Here is a 16,476-nt window from a genome sequence, read left to right as displayed (position 1 = left end):
ACTGTCCAGGAAGAGGCCACTCTGGCCATCAAACCAGTGGCCACACTGAGCCTGTGTTAAGACGGATAAGGAGGGTGTTATTGATGGGTTTTGAGTAGTTCCTTCCCCAGAGACATGGTGGTACTTTGGAGATGTGGATGTAGGGGTGGTCTTAGACAGGGGCCACTAACCCAGGGTCTCCGCCTCAAATGCCTTTGGGTCTAAGCAGTTACACGAGTGAGCTAGGAGTGTGAGAACAGGGAGTCATGGGGCCTGTGGCCAGCATGTATTAGAGAGTTCACGCTTGCCTAAAGGCATTCAGAATCAATGACTTCTAAACACATGATGCCAGCCTGCATTGCTCAGGGTCCCAACAGGAAACAGATGGCGTGCTCTAATTAAGAGAACTTGGGCAGAGTTTATTTTCAAAAGGACTCATGACAAAGTAGGGTGTAGGGGAGTCATAAGAGAAATTGCAGGGCTCTGAGGCTAGCAATAGCATAGTTTTCATTCCCCTAGATCAGCAGGGTCAAAGGGAAGAAGTGACCAGTTCTGATAGAGAGTTTTGTAGAGCAGAGGTGACCTCACAGTGAGGAGGCAGGGGAACAAACGTCAGCCTCACGCTTTCTGCTCCCTCCTCTCCTGCTGGCTTCTCGTTCACCAAACCCCACAGGAACTGTGGCTGTGGACTTTCACGTGGACAAGCAATACACTTCTGTCTTATTTAAACCACTGCTTTTAGGGTCATTTGTAGCAGCAGTCTAGCCCTAACCAACACACACATAAAAGGAAACATCTGCCAAGAAGATCTAATAATCATGAACTTACATGGATCATAAACTTATATTTATTTTGGTGAAACATATAAAGCACATCTGGCAGAACCACAAGGAGAAAGCCAGGAACCTATAAACAAAGTGGGAAATTTTCTGTTTCAAAGTGGGAAATTCTAAACTTTCTTAAAACCAGAAGATCAAATAGCAAAACGTTAGGAAGGATACAGAAATTAGGACAATGTAATTAAGAACTTCATCTGCTGGATAAACATAAACTTTACTCCTCCTTACACAAAGAATGCCCATTGTTTTCAAGCGCACACGGAACATTTTTAAAAATACCACATTTGTGGCCATAAAGGAAGTCGAAAATTTCTTTTCAAGAATCGATATCAGTCACGTTCTGTAGCCCCAGTATAAAATTAGATAAAATAGATAGATAAAATAGATAGATAAAATTAGAAACCAACAATAAAAAGTTGGCCAAGGAAATACAATATATTTGTTACCTTAAAAGCGTATTTTAAATAATAATCTCTATATGCAATGAGAACATTATAATGAAAATTACAAGATATTTAAAACTGAGCAACAGTGAGTAAAGTGAAACTTGGGAGGAAAATTATAGCTTTAAATTCATTTATTAAAAACAGAAAAGATTGGCAACAAATGAATTAAACATCCAACTCAAGATTTTAGGAGAGACCATCAGAAAACTCAAAAAGAAAGGAAAAAAGGGTGTAATAAAGCAGGAATTAATAATATGGAAAACAACAAAAAGTTGAACTATTTCTTTAAAAGCCTTAATAAAATAAATTATTAGCACAAAACTCACAGTATTGGAAATGAAAAGAAGGCTTTGACCAGAGATGCAATGAAGGTTTAAAAAAAAAATCACTAAAAACACCATGAGGACATAGTGTTCTGGCATGATAACAGATCAAGATAATATGAAAAATCCAGGAAGTAAACTCAAAAGGATGAAGTGGATTACAAAAGATGGGGAGCAAAAGCCCAAAAAAGATTAAATGTGGGAAACGCAAACAAGCAGGGACTTAATAAAAATGATTTTATTTTTGATTAATCAAAAATAATTTTAGCTGATTTGGGGGATAAAATAAACAAGATAGGCTAAAAACTGGAAAACAATCAAATTATAGACAGGGAGCTAAGATCAGAGTTCTAAAGCATTCTAAGGTCCTTTGGCTTAGTTGCCCAGTGGTATCTGACTCTTTGCAACTTGATGGACTATAGCCCACCAGGCTCCTCTGTCCATGGGGATTCTCCAGGCGAGAATACTGGAGTGGGTTGCCATGCCCTCCTTCAGAGGATCTTCCCAACCCAGGGATCAAACCCAGGTCTCCCACATTGCAGGCAGATTTTTTACCATCTGAGCCACCCATGAATACTGGAGTGGGTAGCCTATCCCTTCTCCAGGGGATCTTCCCAATCCAGGAATCAAACCAGGGTCTCCTGCACTGCAAGTGGATTCTTTACCAGCTGAGCGACCAAGGAAGGCCTGATTGTTCTAAAAGAATTGATTAACTGTAGACTTTGTTAACTGAGGTATGCATGTTTAAAATTTGAGGATGACTAATGAAAGACCAGAAATAGCACATATTCTAACCAGTAGAGAGGAAACAAAGGGAATACGGACAGTCCAGTCAGTCCACCTCCAGGCAGGAAATGACAAATAGGAGAAGCAAAGTTTGTCAGTTTCCAAGATGACCCTTGTGATTTCTGCCTCTTGGGACCCTTGTGTAATTCTCTCCCATAACGTGTGGGTTGGACTTAATGACTAGTTTCTGTTCAGTAGAATGTGGTGAAAGTGATGGTATGTCACTTCCAAGCAGGGCTGGCTTTCTGTGAATACAGCCTGTACTCTCACATAGGGTAACCTTCTCAGGAGAGCTCCATGCTTGGTTTAATGATCTGCTCTTGCTGACTTGAAATTCCTAACAATTTTTAAAATAAGGGGCTCCACAAATTATGTAGCCGGTTTTGCTTCCAAGGTCAGATTATAAATAGGGTTGCCACATACAATTCAGGAATCCGGGCAAATCTGAATTTTGAATAAGCATGAATGATTATTTTTAGTATAAGTACATCCCATGCCAATATTGAAATTATTATCTGCAATTTACATTTAACTGGGTACCTTGTATTTTTATAGGTGGTTCCCCTGGCGGCTCAGGTGGTAAAGAGTCTGCCTGCAACGCGGGAGACACCGGTTTGATCCCTGGCTTGGGAAGACCCCCTGGAGAAGGAAATGGCAACCTGCTCCAGTATTGTTGCCTGGAAAATCCTATGGATGGAGGAGCCTGGTGGGCTACAGTCTGTGGGGTCACAAAGAGTTGGATGTAACTGAGCGGCTGAATGGCTAACACTGTATTTTTATTGGATAAATTGTTTCAGCCACCGTAGTTGGGATTTGTTATTTGCAGCTAAATGCATTCCTAACAGGCACATTGGGTGACTACTAAGCCAAAAGAAGCTGGTGTAGCTTTAGAAGTATCAGATGAAATGCACTTTAAGTCAAAAGGCATGATTCTTGAGGATGAGAGAATCATTATATAATGGTTAACAAAGAAATTGTTATCAGGGAGATATAATTCCAAACTTGTTTGAATCTAATAGCATAGTCCTCATATTATATTTTTCCTATAAAAGGAGAAGGAGAAGAGGGCAACAGAGGATGAGATGGTTGGATGGCATCACTAATTCAATGGACATGAACTTGCACAAACTCTGAGAGATGATGAGGGACAGGGAGGCCTGGCATGCTGCAGTACATGTGATCACAAAGTGTCAGACACAACTTGGCAACGGAGCAACAGCAGCAACATAAAAGGACGGATAGTGAAAACTTTTAGACTTTGCAGGTAATATAGTCTCTATCTCAACCGCTCATCTTTGCCGTTGTAATGATAACGCAATTATAGATAACACGTAAGAAAAAGAACATGGCCACGTTCCAATTAAACTTCATTTACTAAAATAAGGAGTGGGCCAAATGTGGTCCATTTACCATAGTTTGATGACTCCTGACATAAAGCAAAAGTTGAGACTGTTTTGAAGATGAATGGATTCACAATTCATCCCAAGGACTAAATCAAGCAGCCCTAAGATTAATAGATATGCAGAAAATTTGAATAACATAATTAAGAAGCTTGTTCAAACAATCAGAAAACTGACATTCTTCTCATACAATAAGGGAAATTTTATAACCATTGATTACACACTAGGTCATGAAGCAAGTCTGCCCACAGAGTGAAGAACTGATATTGTTTAGCTCATCTTCTACGATTACAATAAAATGAAATGAGAAAACCATTACAAAAAGATAACACTAAGTTTGAAAAGAAAGATCTTACCTCCAAATACTTAACAGGACAAAGAAAAAATACAAAATTAGGAACTAGCTGACAATGAAAGCATTACATTGTTTTAATTTAATAATTTAAATTAATTAATTTGCCTTTATTTTGAACTGTTCTGGGTCTTCACTGCTGTGCGGGCTTTCCTCTAGCTGTGGTGAGTAGGGGCTCTAGTTGCAGTGTGAAGGCTTCTCATTGGGGTGGCTCCTCGTGTTGCAGAGCACAGGATCTTGGGCACGTGGACCCGGTACTTGTGGTTCCTGGGCTCTAGAGCACAGGCTCAACAGTTGTGGGGCATGAACTTAGCTGCTTGGCAGCATGTGGGGTCCTCCCTGACCAGGAATTGAACCCGTGTCTCCAGGATTGGCAGGCAGATTCTTTACCGATGAGCCACCAGGGAAGCCCCAAAGCATTACATTTTGAAATTTGAATACAACTAAAGCAATCCTAAGGGGCATGCTTATTCTTAAATAAATTAATTAAGGAGTTCACATTAATAAAGATTTCATATTAATGAGTTGAGCATCCAACTTAAGAAATCAGAAAGAAAACAACAACATGATAACACCCTTCTCAAATAGCAGAAAACACTAAAGATGAGAGAAAAATCAGTATCAAGAACGGAAAGAAACAATACGGATCAGTTTTAAAAGTGTCTTATAAAATAAATACATTTCTCACAAGGCTGATTAAAGAAGGCCCAAATAAATAATGAACAGAGGGAATTAACTATAGAAAGATTTTTTTAAACCATAATACACAACTTTCTGCAAAAAAATTTAAAATGTAGATGTAATAGATGTGTCTTTAAAATATAACTTCAAAACTGATTTAAGAAATGGAAATGAGGAATAAACGATAACATTAAAGAAATGGTTGTTCAGATTGCTTTTTTTTTTATTTTTTAAATCACTCCTGCTTGTGTGTTTATCATATCCTTTCCATTCTTAATATTTATTTATTTTTGCCTTTCCTTTTAAAACATAAATCAGCCTAAGAGGTTTGACTATTTTATTGATATTTTCAGAAAAACCAACATTGGGTTTCGTTAATCCTCTCAATTGTGTCTTTTTTTTTTTCTATTTTAGAAAGTTTTGGTCTTATATTCATTATTTCCTTTGTCCTACTTTCACTGGGTTTATTTTATTTTATTTTTTTCCTTAAGCTAAAACAAGATAGAATTTTCAACATCTCAGTCAATAATCACCCTCAACATCCTAGAGGTAAAACTATTCTAACTTCTACCAGAATTGATTTTGCTTTTGGACTTTATGCAAATGGAACTACAGAGTATTTACTCTTTCTGACCTCTTTTATTCAACATTCTGTGAGGTTTGTTCATGTCATTGCCTGTTAAATAGTGATTTGTGTGTGATTTATTTGGGGGTGTAACATCCCACTCGAAGGCAATGGCACCCCACTCCAGTACTCTTGCCTGGAAAATCCCATGGACAGAGGAGCCTGGTAGGCTGCAGTCCATGGGGTTGCAAAGAGTTGGGCACGACAGAGCGACTTCACTTTCCCTTTTCACTTTTATGCATTGGAGAAGGAAATGGCAACCCACTCCAGTGTTCTTGCCTGGAGAATCCCAGGGACGGGGGAGCCTGGTGGGCTGCCGTCTGTGGGGTCGCACAGAGTTGGACATGACTGAAGCGACTTAGCAGCAGCAGCAGCAGCAGCAGCAGCAGCAGCAGCATCCCACTGTGGGCTTCCCTGGTAGCTCAGCTGGTAAAGAATCTGCCTGCAGTGCAGGAGACCCCAGTTGGATTCCTGGGTTGGGAAGATCCCCTGGAGAAGGGGTAGGCTATCCACTCCGGTATTCATGGGCTTCCATGGTGGCTCAGATCGTAAAGAATACACCTGAAATGTGGGAGACCTGGGTTCAATCCTTGGGTTGGAAAGATCCCATGGAGGAGGGCATGGCAACCCACTCCAGGATTCTTGCCTGGTGAATTCCCATGGACAGAGGGGCCTGGCAGGCTACAGTCCATGGGGTTGTAAACAGTCAGACATGACTGAGTGACTAAGCACAGTACAGCATCCCATTGTATGAATATAATACAACTTATTTGTCTATTCAACTGTTGATGAACATCTGGATTGTTTCCAGAAATGTGTTTTAAAATTTCCAAACATGTGGGAATTGTTTATCATTATCAATCATTAACTTAATTGCATTTTGGTCAGAGAATATGGTGCGTATGACTGATTTTTGACAATAAGACTTGCTTTATGGCCTGGTATGTGGTCAGTGTTTGCAAATGTTTTATGCATGCTTGGTAAAATAAGTTTTGGGTGTTGGAGTCACTTTGAGTCAATAAATCAAGCTAGTTAGTTGTGTTGCTTACATCTTCCATTACTTTACCAATTTTTTTCTGATTGGAAATGTCAGTCAATAATGGAGAAAAGTGTTTTCAACTATCCCACTTCAAACTGTGTGCTGTTAATTTACTATTATTACTAACGTATTTGACTTGTCTCTACAATTTTACCATTTGATTTTTATTTATCCCACTTTTGCTCTGTTTTTGTTTGTTTGCTTGCTTGTTCTCTGTTCTTATCTTTTTAAGAGTAGACTGAATTTCTGTTTTCTGCATCTTTACTTATCCCCTTAATGTTTTGGATATCATATTTTACATCTTTTTGTCTTGTGTATCCCTTAACTGCTTGTTGTGAATATAGACAGTTTTACTATTTTTGTCTTTTAACTTTCCTACTAGCTTTAAAAATAGTTGAGCTACTACCTTTACTGTATGATTGCCTTTACCAATGAAATTTTTCCTTTTGTAACTTTCATATTTCTAGTTGTGGTCTTTTCTTTTTTACTTAGAGAAGTCCCTATAACATTGCTTATAAAGCCACTTCTACACATGGTGTTGAACTCTTAGCTTTTTCTTTGTCTATAAAACTCTTTAACTCTCTTTCATATCTGAATGAAAGATTTTCTGGGTATAATATTCTTGCTTTCACCATTTTAAATATTTCACCATTCCATTCCCTCTGCCCTGCAAAGTTTCTGCTGAAAAGTCAACTGATAGCCTATGGGAGTTCCCTCGCTGCTTTTAAGATTCTCCCTTTGTCTTTAATTTCTTCCATTTTAATGACAATGTGTCTTGGTGTGAATTTCTTTGGGTTCAACTTGTTTGTGACTCTGTGCTCCCTGGACCTGGACGTCTGTTCTCTTTTCCAGGTTAGAAAACTTTCAGCTATTATTTCTTCAGATAAGTTCTTGTCTCTTTCTCTTTTCCATCTGGGACCCTTGTGATGCAAATATTCACATACTTGGTGTTGTCTCAGAGTTCCTTTAAATTATCCTCATCAAAGATTTCTTTTTTTTTCCATTCGGCTTCAGTGATTCTCACTACTGTCTTTTAGTTCATTGATCTATTCTTCTGCATCATCTAGTCTACAGTTGATTCCTTCCATTGTAGCTTTCATTTCAGTTATTGTATTCTTCAGCTCTGTTTAGTTCTTTTCTATATCTTTAAACTCTTTGTTAAAATTCTCACTGTGTTCATCCATTCTTCCCCTGAATTTATTGAGCATCTTTATGATCATTATCTTGAACTCTTTATTGGGTAGATTGCTTATCATCCTTAGCTCTTCTTCTGGGGCTTTATCTTATTATTTCCTTTGGAATATATTCCTCTGTTGCCTCATTTTTTGCCTGATTCTCTATTTTTATTTCTGTGTATTTAGTAGTTCAGTTACATTTCCTGATTTTGGAGAAATGGCCTTATGTAGGAAGCATCCTATGGGGCCCAGTAACACACTTCCCCTTGGTCATTCAAGCTATGTGCTCTACATGGGCACTTCTGTTGTAGTGGGATGGATTACTGTGGGCACACTGGTAGTTGACCCTGGCCCAGCTGGCTTCCAGGCCCTAGTGTGAAGGTTGCTGGTCCACCAGCGGGCGGAGTTGCCTCCTGGTGATAATAAACTAGAGGGAGGATTCTAAAATGGTGCTTGCCAGCACCAGTGTCCTGGTGGTACAACAAGCTCCCCAAAATGACTGCTGCCAGTGTCCATGTACTCAAGGGGGGCCCTAGCTGCCTCCTGTCTCTCCAGGAGGCTCTCCAAGATCAGCAAGTGGGTCCAGTCCAGGTTCCTTTCAAATTCTTGCCTCTGTCCTGGGTCTCAGGCATGTGAGATTTTGTGTGAACCCTTTAGGAGTGCTTCCCTGGTGGCTGAGGCAAATGGGAGACCCAGGTTCAATCCCTGGATTGGGAAGATCCCCTGGAGAAGGAAATGGCAATCCACTCCAGTATTCTTGCCTGGGAAATCCCGTGGACAGAGGAGACTGGCGGGCCTCTGTCCATAGGGTTGCAAAGAGTCAGACTGAGCGACTAACACTTTTAGAGTGTAGTTTCTATTTCCAATAAACTCTCCTGTACATAAGACCCACTAGCCTTCAAAGTCAGATGTTCTAGGGGCTCATCTTCCTGGCGAGAACACTGGGCTAGGGAGCCCAACCTGGGGCTTGAACCATTTGCTTCTTGGGAAAACCTCTGCAGTTGTGATTGGCCTCCTGTTTGTGGGTTGCCTAACCAGAAGTGGGGCGGACGGTCTTGACGGTACGTTGTGCCCACCCTTCCTGTTGCTCCTTCTTAACATCCTTAGGTGTGGAAAATCTTTTCTGCTAGTTTTCAGGTTGTTCTCATAGATAGTTGCTCTGTACAGAGTTACAATTTGGGTGTGCCCATGGAAGGAAGTGAGCTCAGGGTCTTCCTCCTCCACCATCTTGGCCACACCCTGAATTTCTGTTTCCTTACTCCACATTTTCCGTCTACTGGCCTGAAAATTAACTCATTTCTTTGAAGTCATTGACTCTATTTCTATTCTTAGAGTAGTTATTTTTAAAATTTTACCTTGCACATTTAACAAAGCCTGAATTTAATATTCCAGCTCTCTTTCCAAACAATGCAAGAACCTTGGAACACTCTAATTCCAATGACTTCACCCTTCTTCCTAGCAATCAAGTTTCATTTCTATCCTCTTTTTCTTTTAGCCCATGAATTTGCCATCATACTCTTTATATTATACAACATTTGTTTACATGTATCTACATTTATCATTTTTTCCCTCAACAATCCTCCTTGCATCTCAGGTTTGTCTTCTTCCATCATTTTTCTTTTTTCTAAAGTACATATGTAGGGAATTCCCTGATTGCCAAGTGGTTAGGGCTCAGTGCTTTCACTGCTGTGGACCCAGGTTTGATGCCTGGTTGGGGAACTAAGATCCTGCAAGCTATGTAGTATAGCCAAAAAAAAAAAAAGTGCATACTTGGACATTCATATGTTTAATGCAGGTCTGTTGGTGATGATTTTTTTTAAGCTGTTTATTGTGAGATAATTGTATCTGGGAACTAGGGAGAGCTGCTGATCTGTAATCACTTTAATATACTTCTGGGTCCCTGTTCAAGCTGGAATCTCAGATTCAGATCCCTCAGGTGCTACTGGCCTCATCTGTGCTCCTGACTGTGGTGCTAAATAGGCATTTACTCTTATGCATCACTCCTCCCTAAATATGTACCCCTCATAGATCACAACTGTGTTTTGTTTCATCTCCTTGGAGATTTCACTTCCTGGGAAACCAGTAATAAGATATAAAGTTATTGTTGTTTTTTTTTTCCAACATCTGCTTCTTCTCGAGTGGGAAGACCTTTCAGAGTACCTAATTCACCAAACTTCCTCAGTGATCAATGCAAAGAAATAGAGGAAAACAATAGAGTGGGAAAGACTAGAGATCTCTTCAAGAAAATTAGAGATATCAAGGGAACATTTCATGCAAAGATGGGTACAATAAAGGACAGAAATGGTACTGACCTAACAGAAACAAGATATTAAGAAGAGGTGGCAAGAATACACAGAAGAACTATACAAAAAAGATCTTCATGACCCAGATAATCACGATGGTATGATCACTCACCTAGAGCCAGACATCCTGGAATGTGAAGTCAAGTGGGCCTTAGGAAGCATCACTACAAACAAAGCTAGTGGAGGTGATGGAATTCCAGTTGAGCTATTTCAAATCCTAAAAGATGATGTTGTGAAAGTGCTGCACTCAATATGCCAGCAAGTTTGGAAAACTCAGCAGTGATCACAGGACTGGAAAAGGTCAGTTTTCATTCCAATCCCAAAGAAAGGCAATGCCAAAGAATGCTCAAACTACCACACAATTGCACTCATCTCACACACTAGTAAAGTAATGCTCAAAATTATCCAAGCCAGGCCTCAACAATACGTGAACCATGAACTTCCAGATGTTCAAGCTTGGTTTAAAAAAGGCAGAGGAATCAGAGATCAAATTGCCAACATCCGCTAGATCATCAAAAAAGCAAGAGAGTTCCAGAAAAACATCTATTTCTGCTTTATTGACTATGCCAAAGCCTTTGACTGTGTGGATCACAATAAACTGTGGAAAATTCTGAAAGAGATGGGAATACCAGACCACCTGACCTGCCTCTTGAGAAATCTGTATGCAGGTCAGGAAGCAACAGTTAGAACTGGACATGGAACAACAGACTAGTTCCAAATAGGGAAAGGAGTACGTCAAGGCTATATATTGTCACCTTGCTTATTTAACTTCTATGCAGAGTACATCATGAGAAACGCTGGGCTGGGTGAAGCACAAGCTGGAATCAAGATTGCCGAGAGAAATATCAATAACCTCAGATATGCAGATGATACCAACCTTAAGGTCGGAAGTAAAGAAGAACTAAAGAGCCTCTTGATGAAAGTGAAAGACGAGAGTGAAAAAGCTGTCTTAAAACTCAGCATTCAGAAAACTAAGATCATGGCATCTGATCCCATCACTTCATGGGAAATAGATGGGGAAACAATGGAAACAGAGACAGACTTTCTGTTTTTGGGCTCCAAAATCACTGCAGATGGTGATTGCAGCCATGAAATTAAAAGATGCTGACTCCTTGGAAGGAAAGTTGTGACCAATCTAGATAGCATATTAAAAAGCAGAGACGTTATTTTGCCAACAAAGATTCATCTAGTCAAAGCTATGGTTTTTCCAGTAGTCATGTATGGATGTGAGAGTTGGACTACAAAGAAAGCTGGGGGCTAAAGAATTGATGCTTTTGAACTGTGATGTTGGAGAAGACTCTTGAGAGTCCCTTGGACTGCAAGGAGATTGAACCAGTCCATCCTAAAGGACTGATGCTGAAGCTGAAACTCCAATACTTTGGCCACTTGATATGAAGAACTGACTCATTGGAAAAGACCCTGATGCTTGGAAAGATTGAAGGTGGGAGGAGAAGGGGACAACAGAGGATAAGATGGTTGGATGGCATCATCGACTCAATGGACGTGAGTTTGAGTAAACTCCAGGAGCTGGTGATGGACAGGGAGGCCTGGCGTGCTGCGGTCCATGGGGTCACAAAGGGTGGGACACAGCAGAGCGACTGAACTGAACGGAATTCACCAAACTGCCGGAAGTAGATGTCCTTCCCATTCAAATTTTTATTATTTTGCTCCTCTTCTTGTATCCTTGAGCAGTTGATAGTATTGTTTTGCTTATTCTAAAAAAATATTTATTTGTCTGTCTGTGTCGGATCTTAGTTGCAGCACGCAGTATCTTTGTTGCATCATTGCAGGAGGCAGGCTCTCTAGTTGTGGCTCACGGCGGGCTTAGTTGCTCTGTGGCATGTGGGATCTTCTCAGACAAGGGATCAAACCTGCATCCTCCTGGATTGCAAGGCAGATTCTTAACCACTGGACCACCAGGGAGGTCCCTGTTTTACTTATTTTTAAGCTTCATATAAAGTTTTCATTTGGTACATATAGTTCTACCTTGTATATTCAGTATTATAGGTAAGATTTGTCGATGTTAACACATAACACCTCCCTTAGCTTCATGCCCTTCTCTATGGGTTAGAGTGCCAAGGATCACCCAGGACCATTTGCTTGCTCTTCTAAACCATGTCTGGGTACACAGGATCCTGGAACTCCCTTGACTCAAGGGCCCGAAACCTGTTTTCAAGGCCAGAGCAGTCATTTTGCTACTTTTTCTCCTGAGTTTGACCATGAGGCCATGCACACCCTAAGCCCAAGGGGTGTCCAGGGTGGCTGTTTTGGGGGGATGGCTCTGGTGGACAGAATTAAGACAAACTGGCTGATGTGTGAAGTCCTTCACTATGTGGGATGGAGCCAGAGTAGGAAGAGATGAAGCATGGGCTCTGAGCCTCCAGATTACTCTTGCCCTGGGTCTCACAAATGTTAGGTGCAGGCCTGTCAATAAATACATGTATAGACCTTCAGTGTATTCATCTTCATCTTTTTTTAAGCTCTGCTGCTGCTGCTAAGTCGCTTCAGTCGTGTCCGACTCTGTGCAACCCCATAGACGGCAGTCCACCAGGCTCCCCTGTCCCTGGGATTCTCAAGGCAAGAACACTGCAGTGGGTTGCCGTTTCCTTCTCCAGTGCATAAGAGTGAAAAGTGAAAGTGAAGTCGCTCAGTCGTGTCCGACTCTCAGCGACCCCATGGACTGTAGCCCACCAGTCTCCTCCATCCATGGGATTTTCCAGGCAAGAGCACTGGAGTGGGGTGCCATTGCCTTCTCTGTTTTTAAGCTCTAACATGATTTATTTATGCATTATTCTATTGTCTTCAATCTTTCACTACACACAGTGTTGTAATGAGCATTTTTTTTTACTTATCAAGAGTTAGAGTTTATTTCAACTTTATTTCAACTCTAGTTGAGTTAATTGCTAGATTAGAGGGTATGCATGTGTTGAAATTTACTAGATTTTGCCATATTGTTTTTCAAAGTGGTTATAGTTTAAACCCTCTTTAGCATTAACAGGAATGCCCATGGTTCCACACGTACTCACCCACACTTGTTAATAATATACTCAGCCTGAAAATGTTTCCAGTCTTTTCCAATTTGAGGCATAAAATTATACTGCATTTTGCTTTGATTTGTATTCCAATAATTTCAAGTAAAGTTAAACATCATTTTATGTATTTGTATGGTTTGCTTCTTTATATCTTTTACTTGCTTTTCTCTTTCTCTCTCTTTTTTCTTACTTTTTGGCTCTGTGCTATAGCATATGGGATCTTAGTTCCCTAACCAGGGATTAAACTTGCCCTTCCTGCATTGTGAGTGCAGAGTCTTAACCACTGGACCACCAGGGAAGTCCCCTTTTCTCTCAAGTTGTTTATAATTTTTGTATTGATCTGTAGTTCTTTTTAAAAATATGTATTTATTTATTATTTTGGCTGTGTTGGGTCTTAATTGCAGCACGCAGGATCTTTTTATTGCAGGACAGGGATTCTCTAGTTGTGGTACACAGGCTCAGTGGTTGTAGCACACAGGCTTAGTTGCTCTGAGGTATGTGGCATCTTCCTGGACCAGGAAACAAACCCACGTCCCTTGCATTAGAAGGCAGATTCTTAACCACTGGACACCCAGGGAAGTCCTTGATCTGTAGCTCTCTATGTAGCCTGGATACTGATGCTTTGTCTGTCGTGTGCATTTTATATCAATACATCTCCCAGCCATGTGGCTTGGCTTTAAATTTTGTTTATATTATTACTACACAATACTTTGGAATTTGAATGTAGTTAAATCTATCTGTATTTTCTATATTATTTATGCTTCTTGTTGCTTGAAATCTTTACATCATGATGTCTAGAAAAGATTTTCATTTAAGAGTTTAAAGTTTTCTTTTTTCATCTTTAGCATCCCTCTGCATTGACTTTGGTGATCAGAGTGATAGAGAGGTGCAGTTCTCTTTTTTCCCACACGGAAAACAAATTTCCCACCAGTTATTTGAAGGAATGGGTTTAAATACCACCTCTGACATATGCTGAACCTCCAATCTGCATGTCTCTGTCTCTGAGCTCTCAGTTCTGCCCCGTTTATTTATTTGTATATCCTTCTGCCAAACTCTCCTTGTCTTTCCTACTTCACTTGTATAATAAGTCTTACCTGGAGGATCATTTGCACCCTGTTCAATATCTTCAAAGTTGTCTTGACGACTCTTGATTGTTCTTTCATATGACTTTAGGAAAAGCTTGACATGTTTCTGAAAACTTTTTTTCCCCCTGAAAACAATAATTTTTTTAAAAAAACCTTTACTTAGCCCTTTGAAACTGAAATAGATTTATAGATTAATTGGATAACTGACATGTTTATAGTTGAGTCTTTCCTTCTACAAGAAATGTATACTCTCTATGTACCTATGTCTCTTGAATGACCATCAATCAAGTTTTCTAATTTTCTTCATAAAATCTTACACATCCCTTAGATTTATCCCTCGGCACTTAAGAGTTTTATGTGCTTTTATGAAAGTTATCCTTTATAAATAGCATTTTTTATTTATTGCAAATATTTAGAAATGAGATGGCAGAATTGCCAAGAATGTGAAGAGCCTGGGATTTTGCCCTACTCAGACCCTTAGCTGATCAGAGTGTCCTGGATGATGAGACTCCTGGGTCAGAGACAAAGAACTTCATTACTGGTGGCTCAGCAAGTAGCATGAGCTTCCTGTTTGAGTCAGTGGTTCCGCTTGCCCTTCAAGTCCCAAGGGCTGCTGCCCATGCACCGAGTGAGTTGGCCTAATTGCTGAGGAACCCTGCATTGAGGGGACCCAAATGCCTGATCTTGGCTGCAGACGGAGACATTATCTTCATTATATTGGACAGTGAGCAAGTCTGCCCTCTGCTCTGGAGGAAGACGCTTATTCTATATTCCAAAGATGGTTGACATGCAGATATTCTTCAAGAGAGTGTCAAGGAAAAGTCCAAAGGTCATTTAATGCCTCTGATTGCAGGTCATCCAGGAATGCAACCTATGGGAAATTGCCTCTCACTATGAATCCTCTTAATAGTTTTAAGAATTTGTCTGTGGAATCTCTTAGAATTTCTGGGTAGACAATCACTTAATCTACAAATATATAACGACCATTTTGTTTCTTCCTTTTCAATGGTTTATATCATTTCTCCCCCTTTTTCTCACTGTACAAGCTGCAAAATCTAGTACAGCTTTGAACAGAAAGACAGATAGTGAACAACCATTGTTTAGGTTTCTGACTTTGAAATGAATGCTTTTTAAGCTTTTATCATTGTTATGTTTACTGTAGGTTTTAGAAAGATCCTTTACAATTTTCACACTAAGGGAATTACCTCCTGCAAGTTACCTGGTGGCCTGGTTAGGATTCGATGCTTTCATTGCTGTATCCTGGGTTCAATCCTTGGTCAGAGAACTGAGATTCCCTAAGTCAAAAATAAATAAAGAAATAAAAATAAAAGTACATTGAGAAAACAAACAAAAATAGCCCTTAGAAATTAAAAATATAATATAAAAAAAAACCTCAGTGTAAGAATTTCCAGCTTCTAATAGGGCTGGGTTATTTGGGTCAACTGTCACTATTCCCCTGGATAAAAACTTTACAATAAGGATAAAACATATTTCAAAAATTAAAAAAGGAAGCCCCTCCTGTCCCTAGTTTGCCAAGAGTTTGAATAAGTTGCTTTTTCTTTATCTGTTTTATACGATCATAGGATTTTTGTATCTTTTAACCCATTAATGCTGCAACTTAACATGAAAATTTTCAAATGTTAAAATAGCCTTGCATTCTTGGAATAAACCCAACTTGGTCATTATGTATTTTTAAATATATTGCTGTATTTAGTTTGATAATATTGTGTTTAGTGTATTTGTATCCATATCCATTATTGAGATTGACTTTCCTGTCTCAAACTGTCCTTGCCTGGGTTGAGTACCAAGGTTCTACTAGCCACATAAAGTATAAAGGGTTGTTTGTGTTTCTGTTTTATTTTTTGAAGCCATTAGTATAAGTTATGGACTCTTTGTTCTCTGAGTATGTCCCTGAGCTCAAGTGACCGTCATGGTCACTAAGAGTGAAAGAGAGCAGCTGAACTGAGACTCTGAGCCCATGACACGTGAAACGGAGGTCCAATCATTTCCCCAGGCAGATGCTGCGAGTGGGGCTCGGTTAGCCCTCATCTCAGTGAGTTCAGAAGATATCAAGAAGAGGTGGCAAGAATACACAGAAGAACTGTACAAAAAAGATCTTCATGACCCAGATAATCACGATGGTATGATCACTCACCTGGAGCCAGACATCCTGGAATGTGAAGTCAAGTGGGACTTAGGAAGCATCACTACAAACAAAGCTAGTGGAGGTGATGGAATTCCAGTTGAGCTATTTCAAGTCTTGAAAGATGATGCTTTGAAAGTGCCGCACTCAATATGCCAGCAAATTTGGAAAACTCAACAGTGGCCACAGGACTGAAAAAGGTCAGTTTTCATTCCAATCCCAAAGAAAGGCAATGCCAAAGAATGCTCAAACTACCACACAATTGCAC

The 16,476-nt window shown here is 39.9% G+C and overlaps 1 long non-coding RNA gene across 1 annotated transcript; it reads right to left on the bottom strand.

The window, feature by feature from the left end:
• Window positions 1-3,902: 3,902 nt before the first annotated feature.
• Window positions 3,903-14,187, bottom strand: LOC133231450 (uncharacterized). The gene is made up of 2 exons (XR_009731144.1): window positions 14,075-14,187; window positions 3,903-5,992 (listed from the first exon to the last, which is right to left on the bottom strand). It is a non-coding gene; the product is annotated as an uncharacterized LOC133231450 (long non-coding RNA).
• Between the last annotated feature and the right edge of the window lie 2,289 nt (window positions 14,188-16,476).

Source organism: Bos javanicus, chromosome 2 (assembly GCF_032452875.1).
Source record: "Bos javanicus breed banteng chromosome 2, ARS-OSU_banteng_1.0, whole genome shotgun sequence".
Taxonomy (NCBI): Eukaryota; Metazoa; Chordata; class Mammalia; order Artiodactyla; family Bovidae; genus Bos; species Bos javanicus.
This window is presented reverse-complemented; position numbering and strand designations above follow the sequence as displayed.